Source organism: Haliotis asinina, chromosome 7 (assembly GCF_037392515.1).
Source record: "Haliotis asinina isolate JCU_RB_2024 chromosome 7, JCU_Hal_asi_v2, whole genome shotgun sequence".
NCBI lineage: Eukaryota > Metazoa > Mollusca > Gastropoda > Lepetellida > Haliotidae > Haliotis > Haliotis asinina.
This window is the reverse complement of record NC_090286.1, coordinates 39,464,276-39,472,818: the sequence shown is the minus strand read 5'-3', so window position 1 is coordinate 39,472,818 and position 8,543 is coordinate 39,464,276.

The following is an 8,543-nucleotide window of genomic DNA, read 5'->3' as shown; positions in this document are numbered from 1 at the left end:
TTACTTTCTTTATATGACAGAGAAAACGTTCAAAAATACAAAGAATATGCAGTCGAACTGTCCTTTACGCCAAAATCCTTTTTACCAGACACAATAAATTTATGAAATTCTCTATCAAATTCCAAAGAGTTACGTAGTCTCAGAATGTACAAACCAAACCGTAATTCTTTATAAATGTTTACTGGATGATATTGGTATCTGCATTTGATGTAATATGAATATATGTATTATTTATATGATCTTCACTATCGATGGCGACACATGCTTCATATAGATTTTGTATTATATGTTGTATGACAGCGGGGTTGATATATGCTGTAAAGCTTGTTCACCAGTCCCAACTGTTTTTTTATGAATAAAAATGTATTTAAACCAATATAATGAATGAACTATTGTAATATCAGATTTGCTTCTCACTTTCTTTCTTTGACAGAGGAAACGTCCAAGACAAAAAAAATGCGTTTATGTTGTCACATGACATAACAAGTGTATACGAAGGATGGTATTTTTGTTTCATATCTTCCGATCTCGCAGGTATTAACAGAACATGGAATTCATCCTCCACCAAACCTAAACCATTGCAATAGCAATAAGAACAAATCCTATCAGCATTACCGATGTCTTTGTGCGTTCCCAACTCAACCACTAAACGGAAATGATGACACCTAAAATTGAGAAATAACATGCTTGTAATGATAGAATATCTGCACTTATCGTTCTACATTCAGCAAAGATTTAAATTTACCTTTTGATGAATTAGATACTATGGAACGACAGTCTTGACATAAACTATCATACAAGCTTTGGTTGAAAGTGATTATATATTCATTTAGTACATTTACATTACATACATCTTAGGATAACCGTACAATACCAAAACCAAACTGATACAAAATCTGTTTAACAGATGAAACCCAAGTATTTGTACCAGCCTTGTCCAATAACATAAACATTTGAAAACACTGATACGGCAACTATGAGTATTTGACGGAAGCAGTATTTAACACATCTAGACATGTACTGATATTGCAATGGAAGTCTGCCACATTTACCTGGTATATTTACTAACTTTCACATAAGCATACACACACACACACACACACACACACACACACACATATATATATATATATATATATATATATATATATATATATATTTATATATATATATATAGAGAGAGAGAGGGGGGGGGGGGCAGAAATTCATTTGCATATAAGGCCATACGACCTACAGCACAAATTAATACTTAGTATAGTTGAGTTACCAAACATGTACATATGTCTGGTTCGAAGAAATGATTTTACTAACCATGTTTCGCAGAATAAACATGTTTCAACTATTACACAAAAATGTTAGTTGTCTTAAATATCTGAGGATGTACAGAGACCTTGAATGGACACAGTGCCGACTTGGCGTCTTTGGAATAAGACGGTGAGAAATGAGACTTACAGTTGTATATAACATGAACTTGAGCTTCAACAGATGCACAATGCGTACATTATGCAACAATATTATTGACAATAGCAAGACCTTGTCTGACTAGCTGAATACCGAGTATATTAATCCTCATCTAAACATTGACCCGTGAAGGTCCCGGGGTAGAATAGGCCTTCAGCAACCCATGCTTGCCATAAAAGGTGACTATGCTTGTCGTAATAGGCGACTAACGGGATCGGGTGGTCAGACTAGCTGACTTGGTTGACACATGTCATCGGTTCCCAATTGCGCAGATAGATGCTCATGTTTTTGATCACTGGATTGTCTGGTCCAGACTCGATTATTTACAGACCGTCGCCATATGGCTGGAATATTGCTAAGTGAGACGTAAAACTAAACTCACTCACTCACTCATCTAAACATTGTAAAAATACGTTTATATAAAATAGTATATAGTATAGATTCGTTACCAAATGTGTACATAGCATGGGTTGAAGACGAAGATACAGCTTTGACGGCTACCGATATTACACTGGATTCTACAACACTGGGATGAGAAGAATGGACAGTATACCACACAAAATGATAAAGACCTTTCGATTATGTTCAGATCAGTTTACATTCACCCTCCACTGTTCTTTCTTTAATCAACAAACCATGTGATCCAACATACTACACGACAAGAATATCTATGCTATGTATATATTTGTGGTTACATCTAAGATGAAATGTGATTCACACATAACAAATATTTTGGGAATCAAACTCGGATCTTCGGCGTGACTAGCGGCGTGACAGCAAGATCTTGCGGTGCTCGGTGACACATACATAGAGGATTTTATATGAGTGCCCATAACATACTGTGTTAATGGTGCCCAAATGTTGTTATTTCCCCAGCGAGGCCGAGGGATATACTGATATTTAGGGACTCGTGTCGTAAACATGGTATGTTATGGGCACAAATATAACGTTCTGCTTGTTAAACTGAGGAAATATACCCAAATCTACTTTTAAATATGGGCTGGTTACCCGCCGTCGCCGCATGTAGAACGCAACGTCATGGAAGAACCGTGACGTCATGGCATTGTTCATGACGCCACGTCACCATGACAAACTGATATTTTGCCCTAGGGCATCGTATGGAAAATATCATCCCCGATATGTTCGCCCTCGTAGGTAATAAAATGAACTACGCTTATAACGAACAGGTTTATAACGATCTAACCGATATAACAAATTGTTTTCATGGTGAAGAACAACCGAGGGGTATATGTTCTTATGATTGTCAGTATATTGAAATCGTTAAATTGGCGGACTACCGCACTATCATCGTTAAGAAAATTATCAAAATTAAATTAGGATGTAATGTTTTTTGTCAAGAACTATTCTCGTGAATCTATTGTTAGCTGTCTCCTTAACGCCAAATATGACCAGGACTGTGTCTAAAGACACAGTTATAAGTGCATTAAAATACCTATGGAATATGAGGGACTATAGCCCGATGTTGTACCATTCGTAAAGAAGCTACCTTGCAACATTCCTTCAGCGTCCAGAACATTTCAGGGACAGATATCACCAAAGGTTAAAATATGGGACTAATACCTCCTTTGGCTGTTTTATCTCAGACGATACGTTCATTACACGTGTAATCTGTTCGGTGTGTTATTGGTTATGTTCACACTGCTACATCTGTGCCTTTGTCAAACAAGTCTGCGGGGGCGTTCATGGGGCTTTAGCTTCATGTGAGTAATGACACATATGTCTATGGGTCATGTGGTAATGTTCAGCACTGAACTATGAAAGCTGTTTCTGTGACAAGCGTTATTTTGAAGTAAGGTGTGACAATGGAGACAGCATGTACCGAACAGTGATCTGTTAGTTGTACTTGAAATGTCGCATACCAAAAGAGACCTTTGATGAAATGAAAGCAGCTTATGGGAGGAAGTGCCATCGTATGAAGTAGTTAAACACTGACATTGCCAGTTTAAATGTATTTAGAAATCTGTGGAGACTGCTCCTATTCCTGGTCGACCTCTTTCAGCCATTGATGAAGACACTGTCTGGCAAGTGGAGACTCCCATTTCGGAAGATCGCCGTTTTTTACTGTTTGTCTCTTAGCCCATGATGATAGTTACATAAGACGATGGGGCAAGTGTGTAACTCTTAGTGGTTGTTGTGTAGAGAAGGACTAATAAGTGTGTCAAGTTTCAGGGAAAATCTTTAATTGACGCACTCGTAATTCTTATCGAGATCTTCATGATGGCGACACATCCGACAGGATTGGTCGGACACCAAGCAAACTCAGCGAAGAACTTGAGGCAGGCATACATAAGACATAGTAAGGGCGATTTAAAATCTGGTCCAGAATCTCCTGCCCTTGAAGGCGTGTAAACTTAAACGCCAATGCTGAAAAGACAAAACTATCAGTGTCGATTGTTCGCGGAATCAGATTCCAGTGGACTCAAAAGACAAGTCACTTTGAAGACTACACAAACTGACCACTGAAAACCATCAATAACACCATCAACAACACCATTAACACCACCAACAACACTGCACCCGTGAAATGAACGAACCGCGTGACGGAGCATAAATAGGTAAGACGATCTGGCGGAACAACACTTGCTGTAAAGAATAATATTTCACATCATCTATCGCAGTTAAACTCAATTGAATATACCCTTTGGTTCAAAATATCTAAAAACATGTTCAACATAGATCAGGAATGAATATACCCTTTGGTTCAAGATATCTAAAAACCTGCTCAATATAAAACAGGCATGGAGATTGGCGTTGTGTACATTTCACCCGAGGGATCTAAATATTCCTCTGACGATGTATTTTACTTGCTGGAACAGTCAGTGATGGAGGCTCTATAACGTAATGACTATGTTATGTTACTCGAGGACTTTAACGCTGGGATCTCAAACACGGGTGACTTTGATGTTATTGATAAATTTATAATAGATGAATTACGGGTGGATAGCGATGAGTCAAGAAAGAACTCGACACTGAATGTGTGTTAGCGATTGCGCAAATCCTCCCACAGTGATGTGGAAGTGACCGGGCTTGAGCAAGTAATTGTGGCAAAAGTCTAACTGAATTGTGCAAGAATCTGAATCTCTCTATATGCAATGGGTTAGGATGCTTATGTTGGTAAGAACACACGGGATGAAAAGAGCATGATTGATAACATTATTGCCTCTGCACCATGTTTATCATTGACTGATGATTTTGATGTTCTTGATTTTTCGCCTCTTTATTTGGACGTACACTCCCCAATCGTTCTTTCATTTCAGAGTGACAACAGAAATCACGACAATGATCGATGATTGTCTAAGAAATATTTAAAAACAAGTGTTGCAACCAAAAAATAACAAAAGCAGACCAAAACGCTTTGACGTGGATACGGGTAATTTATTCCATGATCATGCTGGTGTTGATACGGTAAACACGTTTAAAGCAATGTATCAATACTGTATGACGATGTATGAAAACTGTACCGTGAAACAAAACGACGTCAAAGAAAAGACAGAAATCGTGTTAATATTTCTTATTGTTGCCAAAATGGAAAGTGGAATAAAAATGCCTAAACAAATTTATTAAAAGATACAAAGCAATACGTTAAGAAATAATGTGTTGAGAAACCAATAAAAATATTCTTCCAAGCAATTCTGGAAATCCCTTTACAAAAAGGAGATGGAAACAAGATTCATACTCAAAGTTAGAAACATTGTCATTGTACATTGTCACGAAAATGTACATGACACTGATTATACTTCCTCATTACCCTATGATAATACTATATTGAATGACGATATCACTCAGAAGAAATAGCCTCACCGATAAAAAGACTATATCGTAATAAATCAGCAGGTATTGACCAAATTGACTAAATTTTCGAAGCTGTCTTAGCGCTAAGATAGTCGTTGGTTAATGTTAATGTATGGCACTTAAGACTACTTTAACGCTAAGAGAACTTCGAAAATCTAGGCCCAGAACTAAAATATCTATCTGACTGACACGTTTGATATTTTACGTCACTTTTATGTTTCGTACTTTAATCTGATTTTTTATCTGACATTATGCCCGTAGTCTGGCTAACTGGGATCATTCGGCCTATATATAGGAAAAAGGGGAATTCCTCTTATCCGAGCTCACACCGGCTAGTTACCGTTCGTTTTACCAGTATTTTGGTATTTTGAATGCTGGACTCAAAAGGTAGTTGGAAACGAATAGGAGTTTAAGTGCTGTTTCATCAGGTTTCAGAAAGAATATGTCAACTCCAGTTCACAGTTTCATATTACTCATGTTAACTCAAATTCTCAAGACATCGAAAAGAAAATGATACTGTGCATTTATTGATTTTACTAAAGCTTTGGATAACGTTTGAGGGATGGGTCCTTGGAGGAAATGCTAACGCATAGAATAGAAAGACAATTTCTGAATCTAGTTAAAAACATGTACAGTAACATCAAATCATGTGTTATGGTTCAGAGCCTCTAATCATTTACCGGAAGAGATCGGTCTCTGGAATAAAAACCTAAACAGTTAAGAAAATGCCATTTATGTCATTCCCCAGGTATACCTGACGAACAGTTATGTTTAACTGTTTAACTGTTCATATTTCGATAATATCAGACATAGCTATATCAAAGACCTTTATTGTAAATGGCCAAACCTTATAAAATTCAAAAACCTTTATTCCATCTCCAAGTACTCTGTCATAAAATCTTTATCAAACTTTATACGGATTATAAATGGAACGGTCAAATTGTAATACATTGTATGTTTACTTACATGCTACATATTAGCTATTCATATTGTAAAATGTACATGTACCACCGATGGTGGTTTGTTTGGAATAAAGAAACTGAAATTGAATTGAAGAATCCGTCAATAGGCATCCTCGATAATCTCCAGGATATACATTCCGATAAATCTCCTCTAGTACCCTGGAGGGACGGTGGGGTAGTCTAGTGGTTTTAGTGTTCGCTCGTCACGCCGATGGCCAGGGGTCGATTCCCCACTTGAGTGTAATGTGTGAAGCCCATTTCTAGTGCCCCCTGACATGATATTGCTGGAATATTGTTAAATGCGGCGTAAAACTGAACGCACTCACCCACTAGTACCCTGGATATTATCGAGCATGGTCAATAGCTCAACGCCAACTGTAGTCCCATTGTACAGGGGCGACCTGTAAACACGCACTGTGTTGGTGATCAGAATCTGTAAATGATAATCTCTTAGCAAAAGGGGGCCCTACCTACACGTTTCCCCTGTTTGTTATGAGGTGGCACGAATTGTGTTTATTCTTGTCCTTGAAGATGTCTAATTTTAACTGTGGACCTGAGACCTGGTCTCCACAAGTGGAAGGTAAGAGGAAAATGATTGATTGAGCAGCCCATATTGGGTTCCAGACCAGCACACCTTCGATTATCTCCCTTTTCCTCGGTGACCCATCCAATCATGGCATGATCCTGCTTTCTTTCGCTGGACAAAGTCCACCCTTGGAGCTTTAAGTTAATATACTGACAATCATAAGAAAGTATACTGCCCAGTTGTTCTGGACCGTAAAAAATCGTTATTTCCTTTAGATCCTTATAAATCTGTTCGTTATAAAGGTAGTTCATTATGTGTATGACCGAGAGTGACCAGATGTCGCCGGGCGAGGGTAGCCAATGTGTTGTTACAGCGGACGCTCATCATGCCGACGACACGGACACGGTTTCCAACATGGGTGTAAGGTGTGAATCCCAATCATTTGCCTCCAGCTGTGATGCTGGTGGAATATTGTTAAAACACAGAATATAAGAATAACACCATGCTTATAGTCTGTTTGCAGTGAAAAAGTACGATGAATTTCACTTTAAACAAAAAGGTAAATAAAATACATGAAATTAAGACTGCGAATTCTCATGACTTTACCTTGCCAACTAAACATTTAAAACCCAGAATTTCATTCAACTTAGGATAAAAGCTGGTCAACAGTCGATCATAAATTCAAATCGATATTATTGATTCGTATTACAAAGGTGTACGCCTAGTAGTTGGAACAGTGAATCATATATACGTGGTGTACGTGATTAACGTTACTGAAGCCAACCATACGTGTCCTCGGTGTTTCATTTAACGTGCATACCCCCCTGTAATACAAAAGTATAATGACGATTTTGAACTATAATCGTTTGTAAAACAACTGTATCATTTATTTTTATTTATTTTATGTACCGTATTACTTCAAACATACTATGCCAACCTTGGAACAGCATACTTGGCTGTATGATTTGATTTTAATGCTCTTCATGAACAATTCAGTTGCTCCAATCCGGTAACACAGATTAAATACTCTGGCAAATTAAGCAGTAAGCTACCATTAACCACACACAAGCTTTTCCCATCTGGCATACATCGTGTTCTTAATGTAACTTTAAAAGAGCACTATTCCCTAATTTGGCAGTGGTAAGGGACTTTTCGCTTTTATTCTGTGCATGGAATATTTTGATACATTGAGATATGTTATTCAGAGAGATATCCTGTGCCCGAATAATGACAAGTACCATACATGTAAAGATACATTGTATTCATTCAAAGTGAATGGGTAAGATCATGCTTTATTCTACATATGTATACGTCGAGCTGAAGATCGGTCACGGGCTTTTCCTCATTTAATGTTGGCCAGTATGTTGGTCGTGCATTTTCATTTGGTCTTTTCTAATAATTTCTAATATCATAAAATCGTTCTGATAGAACGTAATTAATGCGCATCAAGGTAGATCATCTACGAAAATGAAAGTATCCTCCCGAATGTCCTCTACGATATTAGGACTTTGGCATCAGTGCACTTCCCTCGTTGTTGTCGTTGTTGTTGCTGGGGAGGGGTATGTGTGTTCTGTTGTTGGATTATTTTAGTTTTGTTATTTTTTTCAGGTCTGGTGGGTTGAATTATTGTTCAATTTGTTCTGGGGTTTGTGGAGCTGCTACTATTGAAAAATAAGACACATATACTTACATGTGTATTACTGAGAACCCGAATGGACAGGTGAAAACCAGCATCTGTTTTCTTTGTTATTGAATCTTGTTGCTAAATTGCATCAAGGACG